The sequence below is a fragment of the Diceros bicornis genome, chromosome 17, assembly GCF_020826845.1.
Source record: "Diceros bicornis minor isolate mBicDic1 chromosome 17, mDicBic1.mat.cur, whole genome shotgun sequence".
Taxonomy (NCBI): Eukaryota; Metazoa; Chordata; class Mammalia; order Perissodactyla; family Rhinocerotidae; genus Diceros; species Diceros bicornis.
This window is the reverse complement of record NC_080756.1, coordinates 2,566,726-2,580,292: the sequence shown is the minus strand read 5'-3', so window position 1 is coordinate 2,580,292 and position 13,567 is coordinate 2,566,726. Positions and strand designations below refer to the sequence as shown.

Genomic DNA, 13,567 nt, shown 5'->3' with positions numbered 1-13,567 from the left:
CCCCTAAAAGGGGAAAAACGAATTTTGAGCTTCTTCTAGACTCAGGGGCTAAGATATGGCTATTTTCTGCACTTTATCTGACCATAATTCTATAAGGCAGAGGTTATTATCCCCATGTTATAGATGAGAAAACCAAAGCTCAGCATGGTTAAGGAATTTGCCCAAGACCACACAGCTAATAAATGGTGCTGAACTCGAACTCTTGTGTTCTCCACTATTCCACAGTACCTTAGGAACAGAAAATAGACAAATACATTGTGCATGCCTATTATGTGAAAAGCACCGTGCCGAACATGAGAAATACACATCCCGAGCTTATGGATTTTATCTTCCAGTATAGGCAGGACTGGCTGCATAATTTGAGGTACCCAGTGCAAAATGAAAATGCAGGTTTCTTGTTCAAAAATTATTAAAAATTTCAAGATGGTGACATGAGAGCATTAAACTGATCATGGGCCTTTCTAAGCACAAGGCCCTGTCACACGCCTATGAAGCTGGCCCTGAGTACCGCAGGGCAAACAATGGCCTGTTGGCCGAATCCAGCCCGCTGCCTGTTTTTGTACAGCCATGAGTTAAGAATGGCTTTCACATTTTTAAATGGTTAAAAAAAACAAAAAAAGAAGAATATTTGTGACATGTTAAAATCATATGAAATTCAAATTTTAGCGTCCGTAAATAAAATTTTATTAGAAGATGGCCACACTCATTCTTTATGTGTCCTGTGGCTGTTTTTGCACAATGAAGGCAGAGTTGAGCAGTTGCAGCAAAGACCATCTGGCCCACAAAACCTTAAATATTTGCTATCTGGCTCTTTACAGAAAAAGTTTGCAAACTCCTGTTCTAGCAGGACGGTAGGAAACAAGTGACAAAAGAAAGGAGCAATAGAGGGTTACGGGAATTCCAAAGAGAAGAGACCAGGTGGGATTGGAAATATCAGAGAAGATGCCTTTTTTGGGGAAAGTAAACGGACCTTCAATAACGGGCATGGGTAGGAAGGGACTTCCAGGCAGAGGAAATCACCTCTCACACCAGAGAAGCGTGGAAGTGCTATATTTGGGCAAGATGAAAAGTCCATTCTGACTGTCAAGCAGTTTTAAGAGAAGGGGAAAAGTAAGATACAAGGATTTTAACTTCATTTTGGTAGGGCAGGGGAAGAGAGTGACTTGCTCTGCATGCTTTAAGATAATTTATCTGGCAACAACGTGTAGAACGGATCACACCAGGAACAGACTGGAAGCCACAAGCAAGGTAGGAAGGTGCGCTGAAGTCCTGGTAGTGCCAACCTCAACAAGTGTGGTCCTAGTAGGAATGAATTACTATCAAGAGATGTGCCAATTGACTGACGGTTCAAGAAAAGGCAGAGAAAGGAGAGTCAGGCTTGAAGACGGGTGATTTAAAAGATGGTGATACAATTAACAAAAGAAAAGGAGAAGAAACTGGTTCGGTGACAAAGATGATGAGTTCAGTTTGCACACATGACCAGTTCAAGTTGCCAGTGGAATATCCTGGTGAAGATTTCAAGGAGATAAAAACAAGGGACTCAAACCCAAAAGTGAGTTCAGTGCTAAGAGATGCAGATTCTGGTATAATCTGCATAGAGATAATAGTTTAATACAAGCGTAATGATTTCCAGTCTAACAGAAGAAAACAAATGTGTTTTTAACCAAAACAAACTATTTTACACATTCTCTCAAACTCTAAATAATCCTAGCTCCAATCTTCTAAAACTGACTCTTTGTGGGAAAAAAAATCAATGGCGCAAAGGTCAAAGAGAGGTAAAAAAAAAAAAGAAAGAAAGAAAGAAAAGAAAAATCCCAGTATACCCAGGTAATATCTGCTTCCATGAACTCAGAGTTTCAGGCTTTCTGATTTCTCAAAGTTTCCTGCAATAATTGAAAAGGTCAGTAAAGTCAAATTATTTGAAATTCATTCATTCAGAATTTATAATAATTGCTACAGACTGCTCTGAAATTTGCCTTTGATAGTTCCATTAAAAAAGAGTTTTCTAAGGAAACAGAAATTACCAAAATATGCAACATATTCAATTAAACTAAATTTTGAAACACCTAGAAAGCACATATACAGAAAACTTAGGATAATCATAGTTCATTCTTATCTATTCCTTTACCTTGTTAGTTTTCAATTACTAGTGTTCTTAAAAGGAGTGAAATTAATCATGCTTTTCATTAATCTTCCAAATTTATCAAAGTTCAAAAAAATTATTTCAAGAATAATTTATACAGGGCCCCGTTAAACCATGAAGTGAGGGAAAGTTGGTCTTCAACGATCCCCACCTCTGACTTTTCCCTGCACTTTGCTCCCTCTTTGAATCTCTTTGCCCATGAAAACCTCATAAAAAAAGCTTTCATAAAAAAGCTAATATCTTGTACTAAGGGAATTGTATTTTAGTCTTTTTTCTAATAATTGTAAATTCCCTTGTTAAGGTCCCGCCCTTTTTGGAACAAGGCATTTTTGGAACAGAAGGTGCTTTCTGTTGCCCAGGAGTCACATCATAAATCCACCTATGAGTAACCCTTGAAAGTGCCGGCGTCATGCATTAAAGATGCATCTTATTTTATTCATATAAATAGTTGATCTAGGTACAAAGTTGTTTCGGACCACCGACTTGTCAGCCGAGTTTGGCAGGGTAATTTGGAAAGAGCTCAACCAGGTTAAGACACTAGCGGATGGAACACTTGTCAACTCAAGAGAAAGCCCATTCCAGGAAGGAACAAGACACAGCCGTGGCCCAGGCCCCTCGGCGGGGTCTCTGGGCGTGGACACGCGCCCAGTTACTGGCCCGGCCACCTCCCAGCACAAAGGACTGCGCGCACCCACGGCTGGCGGCCGCGCTGAGCGCACCGCAGAGGGCTAACGGCACCTTCCGGGAGGGCCGGGCAGCCCCGCGCAGCCCGCGCCGCCAGGGCGAGGCGCGGCCGGGGCCGGCGGACGCGGGCGGGAGAGCGCCGCGGAGGCCCCGCCCCCGGCCCTCGCCCCGCCCCGCCCCGACCCCGCCCCTTCCCGGCGCGCAGCCGCCCCGCCCGCGGGCGGAAGCGGGAGCGAGGCCGAGCGCCTGACGTCAGGGCGCCGCCGCCAAACCTCGCCCGGAGTCGGCGTGTGAGGGGCCGGAGCGGCGGCGGAGCGGACGCCGTGGCGCCGGGGCAGCGGCGCGGAGGAGCGCGGGCGCGGCGGGCCGGCGGCAGCGGGAGAGGTGGGCCGGGCGCGCGGGCCGGCGGGCGGCGGGGACGGGCAGGCCGCGGAGGCGCCTCGGCGCGGCAGGTGGCGCGGCCGCGGCCTCCGGGCCGGGCGGCGGGCGGGCGCCGGCGGACGGGCGGCGGTGGGAAACATGGCGGAGGGAGCGGGCCGGGACCCCGGCGCCCGCCGCCCGGCCTCCCGGGTGGGCGCGAGTTGGAGCGGAAGCCGGAAAGTTGTCCTGGCGGCCGCCGCCCCGCCCGCGGGGCGCCGCGGGGAAAGTTTCCCGGAGCGGCCGGGCCGCGGGCACGGCCCCGCCCAGTCGCCGAGGGCCGCGGGCCTCCGCCGGCGCGGGATCCGGGAAGTGGGTCCGCTTCTGCTTTCGCCGTCTCGGCGCTGTCAGCGGGAGGGGCGTTTAAAGCTGCCCCCTGAGCCCGGCGGCGGATCTTTCTTCTGAAAAATCTGCCTTTTGGAGAAAAGCTCATCCTGGCGAGTTTGGGCGGGTGGTTTGCTTCCCCTCCGCCTGCCCCCCCGCCCTCTTGATTAGTTTAGAAAAACGTTTTTGCCCTGCAACTCTTGTCTGATAGGAACGCGAGCGGTTCTGCGTTACAGTAACGGGAAATCGCATTTTTAACGGGGTAGGAAGTTGGCACGAAATGAAGATTGTGGTTTTAATATTTTAAAGTGAGTTCAGTCTAATTGGATTTTTGTTTTGCTGGTAGCATGTAATATATTTCGAGTGCTGATAACTTAAAGCTTTTAACTCGTAAATTCATCTTTAACCCTCTTTTTTGTAATTAGAGTGCTGTTTGGACTTGCTCAATAAAACCTTATCTCCGCGAGAAGTGACTTATAAAAAAGGGAGACGTTCATTTGACTTTGAGCTCAGATCACTCCTGAAAGCTGACTCTTGCATAGTACTTGAGTCATTATGGAGTCATGGGACTTTTCAAGGGCCGGAAAGAACTATTTCGATCGTCCCGTCCCACCCTCTCATTTCATGGAGGAGGAAACTGAGGCCTAGAGAAGATAAGATAACTAGTTAGCGGCTGACGTTTAGGACAGTAGTCTATCCGTAAGAGACAACCTGGGGAAGAAGTACGACATTTGTATAGTGAATGACATTTTACAGAGGGCAGTGTTCCCATCGTAGCCATAAAAGGTGGGTACTTTGGTCAGACAGTGTGGAACTTGGGTGGTTTCACTGCTGGGTTTTAGGAGAAGAAGTTGCAGCTCGGGGGTTAAATAACTCTCAGGATGCAGGGCCCTGAATGATCGTGTCGTTTCAGCTCGTCCCATTTTTACTCTGCACTACACAAAGTGCTTTCACTTGCATTTTCTTGGTCGGTATTCACAATAAATTGTGAGGCTACCTCGTCAGAGGAAACCCAAAAGTAAATCTTTGAAACACATGTAGCCAGTTTGGTTTTAATGTGCCAGGTCTCAGAATACAACTGAAGAGCCCTATAATAATAAACTTGCTTAATCTAAAAATGTGGTATAGGGCGTGAAACGGACTGCTCCGTCTTTTGCCCTCTCCCCCTGCTGCACCTCATCTCTCTTCCTTTCTATGACACATATCACTTCCTACTCTGTGATCATTTTATGTATTTTTGTTATCTGTTGCGACAAATTGTAAGTTCCAAGGACAGGATGTGTTCTTTGTATGCCCCAAAGTGCAGGTATGTTACCTGCCTGCCAGATAGACAACACCACTTTGTTCAGTGCAAGCACCATGAGGGTAGGGACTGGATCCTTTTCATTTTCCAGTATATTCTTAGTTCCTAGAACCTTGCCTGTGCACATAGTCTTTAGCGTTTAAATTTAGGGATTAACTGTAATGAACATTTGAAGAGAGGATATTTGCAGAGAACTTTGTATTCCTTCAAAAGGAAACGTATCCACATTGGCTTTGGGATCTTTTTAACTTTACAGATGGATTTTCATTTTATCTTCAAAACAGTCCTTTACTATAGAATTAAAATATTTTCTCTTAGCTGTATAAAGGAGTCCCCATGGTAAGGAGCCATCATGTAAGGAGGGTCTAGCGAGGTGTAATAAAGAATTGATCATAAAAAACCTTGATCCATGCACATAAGGATCTTATCAAGTGTATCTTCCAGTGTAATTCAAGATTGGTAGAAGACCTATGCAGAGATTGATAACATGGTAGCTAATTATACATGTTGTTTTAAATATAAGTCTAAGATTTGGATGAGAAACTGCTCATATTCAATTTTCTTTGACTTTTGTTGTAGGTACTTGACAAATATTTGTTAAGGGAGTGGAACTAATCAAAACTGGATCTGATACAAAGAGAATTTGGCTGATTTTGCAAAGATGTTTATTTTTTTCTAAAACTGTAGTTTAAATTGGCAATTTTATTATTGAATATCAATATCTTACTGATATGCACATCATTTTCCTAAAGACTTAATGTGTTCCTGTGTATGTATTGATAAAGAGGGTGGATATTGATCTGTAGTGTCTAGATTTGACTGGTACCAGGAATAGTTTAGTATTTATGAGCTAAGTATTCAAAAGCTGGTTTTTTTCTTATGGCAGTGATGTCACATGTTCAGTCTGTAGAAAAGCTTGATAAAGATTGATCTCTCTTAAACCTTGTGTGTAAGACCATATAAGGTTGTGACTAAATACATGCCTTGCTTGGTTTGTTTGATTTCCCTCCTATCGTTTTTGAGGACTCCACCATGGTCTTAGAGATTAGGCTTAAGTTTTTGCTGTTAGCCTTTTCAAATGATTTCTTTTAGAAAAAGTTAAGAAACAGACATTTTGGCTGATGCAATGATTCATTGTAACATTGGACGGATTTTTCAGTAAACAGGAGTACTGTACCACGGCTTACCCTTGTGCTGAAAGCCTAATGTTTTTCATTTTTTTTTATAAGTTTTATAATTTTATTTACTTATTTTTTCCCCCCAAAGCCCCAGTAGGCAGTTGTATGTCATAGCTGCACATTCTTCTAGTTGCTGTATGTGGGGCGCGGCCTCAGCATGGCTGGAGAAGCGGTGCGTCCGTGAGCGCCTGGGATCCGAACCCGAGCCAACAGCAGCGGAGCGCGCACACTTAACTACTAAGCTGCGGGGCGGCCTCTAATGTTTTTCAGTGTTCTTAGATATTTTGCAACAGTGTTGAAAGGTACTAATTACCATTTGAGGACTTAAGTCTTTTTAATTTATTCTTTGGAAATCTCATGAACGCAATGGAAGCAGTAGCGACAAAGAATAGAAGAATTTATCCATTTGCAGTAAAGACTGGCTTGCTGTATAATCTGTTGTACCTTGTTAGAACTTAGTTGAGCACTGGATCTAAGACCAATCCCATTAGTCATAGAATTTCTATTTTAAAGAGGAAAGGTTATGAGGAACTTTTGTGCTGCCTTTTATAATTTTATTTATTTATTTATTTATTTATTTATTTATTTATTTATTTTTTCCCCCAAAGCCCCAGTAGATAGTTGTATGTCACAGTTGCACATCCTTCTAGTTGCTGTATGTGGGACGCAGCCTCAGCATGGCCGGAGAAGCGGTGCGTCGGTGCACGCCCGGGGTTCCGAACCTGGGCTGCCAGCATCGGAGCACACGCACTTAACTGCTAAGCCACGGGGCCGGCCCTGTGCTGCCTTTTAAAAATTAAAATCACTTTTTAAAATGCACCATTAAGAAAAAGAATACCACTTCTCCATAATTCCTAACACTAGTGCGTTTATTCTTAATGTTAATCAAATTAAGGGTACACAGAAATTGATTATTATTTCAGTAGCAATTTAGAAAGAATTTTTGCTTTGCATCAGTGGAGGATCAAAATTTTTTAAACTCTGTTTCCAAGGAGCCTTAAAACTTATAAAAGAAAGAAATGAAAATTTGGGGAAATGTACTAGGTTTAAAATAATATTTAAATTACTTATCAAAAAAAATATTTGCAACATGAGTTGCAGACTTTCCATCTGGTTTTTATTATACAGAACAATATTCTGGAGTATTACTATGCTTAAAATTGATTGTATATGAGGTGCTTAAGTACTAGAAATATGTTCCCTTTTAAATTAAGAATCTTAGTCTCACTAACCATAGAGAGTAATTATCTAATGTTCTGATTTTGAGTTTTACATTGAGCTGGTTCCTAAAGCTTACTCTTGTAAGTATTATAAAACAGTTATGCTGTTCTATAGTTTTGCTAATATATATATTTTATATGATAATATATTATATGATAATATTATATGATATATATCAATGAGACCTTTACATTTAAACCAGATTCTGATCTCATGAGATAACTTGCTAGGTAATCTTTTCCAGTGATGGGGGATTGAATGTTTTTAACTGTTGTACAAGTAGACTGAATAAAGATGTTAAAGGAAGAGAGCATCTATTAAAAGCAGTTATAAATAATTTTGATCACTTTAAATTATTGACTTCTTGGAATCATCACTTTTACTCCGTCAGAGCTCCTTGCTGAGTTTTTCAGTAGTTGCTTTGAAAATTCATTTCAGTAAACATGTACTTTTAATAAAATAGATTTTTTTCTCCTATATTTAAAACTTAGCATTTAATTAAGTAATTATATTTAGAAAATATACAGTGAACTGATTGCCCCATTGGTGGATTACCTCTACCTGTTGCTTTCCTCTTCTTTGCCTTGTGGGAAGGGAAAAAAAGATGAAAGAAAATCTGTTTTGTCCATTTAATAGTAGATTTTGGCAAAAGCTTCTGGAAAGGAAATGGAAAATGTTACGTAAAATAAAATTCTAATTATCTGTGTCTTCTAAAATTTATCCTCATTAGAATATTTTTTTAACTTTTTTTTTTTATAATTTTATTTATTTATTTATTTTCCCCCAAAGCCCCAGTAGGCAGTTGTATGTCATAGTTGCACATTCTTCTAGTTGCTGTATGTGGGATGCGGCCTCAGCATGCCGGAGAAGCAGTGTGTCGGTGGGCGCCCGGGATCCGAACCTGGGCCGCCAGCATCGGAGCGCGCGCACTTAACCGCTAAGCCACGGGGCCGGCCCTAGAATATATTTTTAGGTCACTTTATTCTAAAAAAAAAAAAATAGGGGACTTTCTAAAAGTTCTTAGTTAATAGGACTGAGGGTATCAATAAAATAAAGACTAGAAATATAAGCTCTTTTCATTTAATTAATAGTTTTTAGTTGTCAAAGTGGTATGCATATTGTATCCAACTGTTACCTTGTGTTTTAAGGTTGCAGTGAGAATATTACTATTACTAGATTATGCTAATATAGTTACAGCTGCTGCTTCTAAGATTTAAAAGTTATTATTAAGCTCCTCAGTAACAATAGCAAAACTTAGGAATCCCTCAGGAATCTTGAATTCTGTACTGTACAGATAATAAAGAGGGATAGGGATGAGGTATATAAATGTGTGTATCTATTATTTTCTTCTACTGCTCTTGAAATTGTTGAACTTGAGATACAGCACTAAGTTTGTATTGGTAAGACTGGCTGAGTTTTCAAATATGTTTGTCTTTTAAATTTTTCTTATTAAAGTGTTTAGAGTACAGAAAAGTATAAAGAGGAAAAGTAATACGACTTGTAATCCCACCAGTAGAATGAATTTTTAGGCAGAATTTGTACTTCCCTTTCTGAAGTTTTCCTCAATGGGAAAGATGACGTATACTACTTAGAGTTGTTGAGGATTAAATGGAGCATTATTCATAAATGTTTATAAAAGAATATACTAATGTAGTATTTATGATACTACATTATTCTTTATTATAAAGCTTTCATTCCCCTATAGCATTGCTACTCCCAATTGAAGTTGATTTTATTATTTGATTTTTAAGATTCCCATTAAGGTATGAATGAAGACTAAGAAAGAATAATTATGATTGTGAACAGCTTAACAAATAAATTGTCTAGCTCAGTGGTTTTTAAAGTATGGTCCAGGGTACCCTGCGGATTGCCTAGACGTTTTCAAAGAGTCTGCAAGTACAAAACTATTTTTGTAATTATACTGTAAATAGTAATACAGTATGTTCTTTGCCTTTTTCACTGTGTTGACATTTGTAACAATAGTAGAAAAGCAGTGGTGGGTCAGACTTCTGGCACCTTAGAACGAATCAGGTCAGGGCACCACACTGTATTAGTCACTCAAAATTTTAAAAAAACAAAAACTTTCACCTAACTGTGCTCAATGAAGAAGAAAACATGTTTCGTTTTGTTTTTTTATCAAATCTCAACTCTTGTACACATCATTTTAATATACTGTGACAAAATGGGAAGTATGCTTAAAACACTTTTTTGCTGCCATACTGAGGTATAATGGTTTTCTCTAGGAAAAGCATTTGTGTGATTATTTGAGTTGCAAGCTGAACCAGCCACTTTTTTCATGAACACTATTTTTACTTGAAAGAATGCCTGACAAACTGTGGTTATTCAGACTTGAATATTAGACTGACATTTTCTCAAAAATAAAGTGAGCCCTTTGCTTTAAGGAGAAGATTGATAGTATTTATGGTCAATGATGAAGTTCTAGTTTTCAAGTGAAAATTAGAATTTTGGAAAACTTGTATCAGCCACTGTGCTGTTCACAGCTTCCTTATATTTGAGATTTTTTTCTGATGATATTGGTAATGTCAATGAATATGTTTTTTATTTTTAATATATAATGAAATGTGTCAGTATTTGAAATCCTTGTAACTCTGTAAACCGATATGTTCCAGGTAACCAGTGCATGATATTACAAAATCATGCATGGGTAAGAAATCCTTCCAAAGTTACAGCTAGACTAGTGGATTTTAATGTTATAGAGAACATAAAGTTTATTGATAAGGTTTCCCATCTCAGTATATTGCAATCAGTTGTCGAGTTTTGGTGTAGGACCAGAAGAGAATATCCACATTTACTGAAAAAGGTTATTAAAATATTCCCAACTGGGCCAGCCGAGTGGCATAGTGGTTAAGTTCGCACGCTCTGCTTCAGCGGCCTGGTGGTCGCAGTTTTGAATCCCGGGTGCGGACTGACACACCTCTCATCAAGCCATGCTGTGGCGGCATCCCACATACAAAATAGAGGAAGATGGGCACAGATGTTAGCTCAGGGACAATCTTGCTCAGCAAAAAGAGGAGGATTGGCAGCAGTTGTTAGCTCAGAGCCAGTCTTCCTCACCAAAAAAAAAAATAGATATATATGTTCCCAACTGCCTCTCTGGTTGTTCACGTTTTTCTTTTTGTATCACTCATTTTTCCATGCTTTGCTCTCAGTGTTTAACATGTTTGATTTATTTTGTTTATATTTTTGTTGGAGGGGAGGAGAAGAATGGGAACCATAGATAATGTGAGGCAGTGTTTTCCTCTGCTTTATCTCAAAATCTCTAATATGTAATCGTTTTAGGTTTAATTTCTTTGCAGTGTTCTCCTTTGAGCAGTTCATTCAACTTTTGATCACAGTATTTTTTAAGCTTAGTTTTGGTTTTAATACTTGTTTTGTACACCTGATTACTTATTTATGGATACATTGCACGTATGTCCAAGTTTTGACATAATCTTAAGCAGATTTTTAATAGTTGACTGTCACAGTTTTATGATATGTAGTAGCTTTCCTATAGTAAAGCTATGGACTTTTTCCCATTTGGGTTTAATAATGTCTCCTTGACCTGAGAATTTGGTATGTTGTCTACCTTTAGTAGACACTTTTCCAAGATAAATGATAATGTTCTTTCTTACCTTCTGGGAGAAAGCTGTTTCTTTTTCATGTTTGTTTAAGAACAATTGTAGCAATCCTTGTTAAACAACTATTTTTATAAACTTTATGTCTTAGGACAGTTCCTAATTTTAAAGGATTTTTAGGCTAACCTGCATTTGTTTCAAATAATAAGTTTCAGATTATTAAAGAAGTAAAAAAAAAGATAGGTAAGTTATAGTTTATACTGTACTCAGTTTCAGTTTCTTCGGAATTCAGTGCCATTTATTTCCTGAGAGATAATAAAATGGGTGTGTTCTGTGAAGAAAGAGAGTATTGAGTCTGAGCATCACTGTTTGAAAGAGCAGGGCTGACATCAGAGGAAGAGGTGTGGAGTCATTTAACTTCAGGGAGGCTTCAGGGACTAAACATCATAGAACTCCTGCCCCCGTGAGTTAATCCCACAATAAGGGAGGGAATTTAATAGGAAGCTTTAGTTCTCCCGATATTAAATAATTAACTGGTCAGCTGTTCTGAATTAGGAAACCTACTGAGATCATATTTTATGTCCAGGACATCCAAGATAGTCACAAGGTGGCCACTGGCTATTGCTTATGGAGTTTTAGTTGCTAGCTAAAAAAAAAAAAATTGTATGAAATTTCCTCTAGATTTTTTGTAGTTAAACTTTTTTTTCTTCCGAGAGCCCTGTCGCCTTACTTCATCACCCTTCAACAAAGAGAAGACAGGATTTGCAAGCTTTTAATGACAGAGGAGCCTTCCTGACGTTTTTTCTGTTGCTTACATGAAAGTGATGATGGTGATAATAGGCAGTGAAGAGTGGAAGGGCAGGAAGTAGAGCAGAAAAGAGAGTGAGGATGGCGGTTAGGAGGTTCTCTTGCTAAGGAGTGGGGCTGCTATTGCCGCCCTTCAGAGTTCTGGTGGAACGGGAATGATCAACTCCACTTTGAAAAGCCCTTGTGATGCGTTAGTGGTTGGTACATCTTGTCCACCTGAGGGCCCTCTGTAGAGGATAAATTGGTGTTCCTATCAGAGATGATGGAGTGAAAGTAAAAGTTTCGTCACTAAGCAGTGTGAGTTGAGGGTACTTTTGCTATTTTTATTCCCCAACAGGCCCTTATGTACTTTTCTCTGAACCTTCAGGTGCTCAAATTGAACACTTATTTATTTCATTTTTTCTCATAGGTTTTAGCTGATTCCTTTGAGCATGAGGGGTCAATCTGAGAAATGGTGTGCTAGGTTTGAGTAGTTGCTAGACCTTTCATTGCCCCTGTTGTCTTAAGTAACATGGTTTAGAGGGGATGACTGTGACCTGCGTGACCTAGGCTTCAGTTCTCTCTCTGGCACTGCCTTGAAACACTGAACAAGTAACTCCTCTCTGAGAACTTACCTCTGTGTAGAGAACGTTTGATTAAATGGCTACTCAGGTCTTATTGAGCTCTAAAATCCTGTGTTTCTGTGATACGACCTCTGTTTATGCCACATTCATCTCTTGTCTGGACTTTCTAACTTGTTTCTGTTCTTGTCCTCCTCTACCTCAGTCTCCACCGAGAAGACAAAGTCATCTTTTAAAAATGCAAATCAGATCATGTAATACCCTCCAGTCCCAGTTTCCCCCCAGTGGCTTATAATAAAAACCAGACCCAATTCTTGCTTCCGTCACAACTTGACCTCCTTCGTTCTTCACTGAGCTTTAGCTGTACTGGACTTCTCTCTGATCCTGACCCGACAAGCCCTTCACCACCTAGTTGGTGCTTACGACTGCTCTCTGTCTATCACAGTCTGTCCCTGGCTGTCTGCATTTCTGCCTCAGTCTCAACATTAGATCTTAGCTCAGGTGTCACATTTACAGAGTTTTTTCCTGATCACTTTAAAGGAGCATCCCCCCTCTATTACCTTCATAGTTCTTATCACAATCAATAATTATATTTCTCCCTTTATCCTCTCTTCCCCTCTAAACTGTTTGTTTCAAAAGGGCAAGAACACCATGTCACCTTTCCACCACAATCTCAATTGGTTAGCCCAGTAACTGGCACATGGTAAGTGCTCAAAAGTTTTTATTTTAATTGAAAGAATACATAAGGTGCTCGATGATTTGTCCTTATCAATTTCCATCATAGGCTACTCCCTACACTACTTTTTTTAGGTGTTATATTTCTAACTATAGTTCCTCATTATTTAGGGCATCTGTCTCTTGAGGACTCGTTCATCTGACTGCATGTTATTGAGAGATAGTTGTTCTCAGTTACTGTGTGTTAGGATTAAATTGAGTAATTAATTATGCACGAAAGGTTCCTAGCAAAGACATGAAAAGTTAATCAATATAAAGTGTAAATAGCAGTTCAAAATAATAATAATCAATACTGAAATGAATGATATAGATGAGTGCTTATAGAGTAAGAGGAAGAAATGAAAACTCTCAAGCTCTAGTAGTCCAAGGAGACATTGAAGATGAGGTGGGATGTGTACGTGTTATTAAAGGGCTGTGCCAGTTAGACTGACAGTGAGTCAGGGTAGGCAACAGGACAGAAACTGGAAAGTGCAAAGTATGTTCAAGGGAGTTTTTGCTCTAGTAGATGTTTGTGAAATGAATTATAGGTCCATAATCCCTCACCTGTGACCCTTGGCACCAGGTATTTTGGAATTCAGGATGTTTTGGAAAGATTTGTTTTGAATTTTAGTGAGAGTAAT

The 13,567-nt window shown here is 40.2% G+C and overlaps 1 protein-coding gene across 1 annotated transcript in view; it reads left to right on the top strand.

The window, feature by feature from the left end:
• The first annotated feature begins 3,118 nt into the window (after positions 1-3,118).
• The window catches only part of RAP1B (RAP1B, member of RAS oncogene family), a 44,676-nt gene continuing 34,227 nt past the window's right edge, over positions 3,119-13,567 (top strand). The window contains exon 1 of the mRNA XM_058557680.1: positions 3,119-3,211. The gene's annotated coding sequence lies outside the window, so the exon portion shown is untranslated. The remainder of the gene's footprint in view (positions 3,212-13,567) is intronic.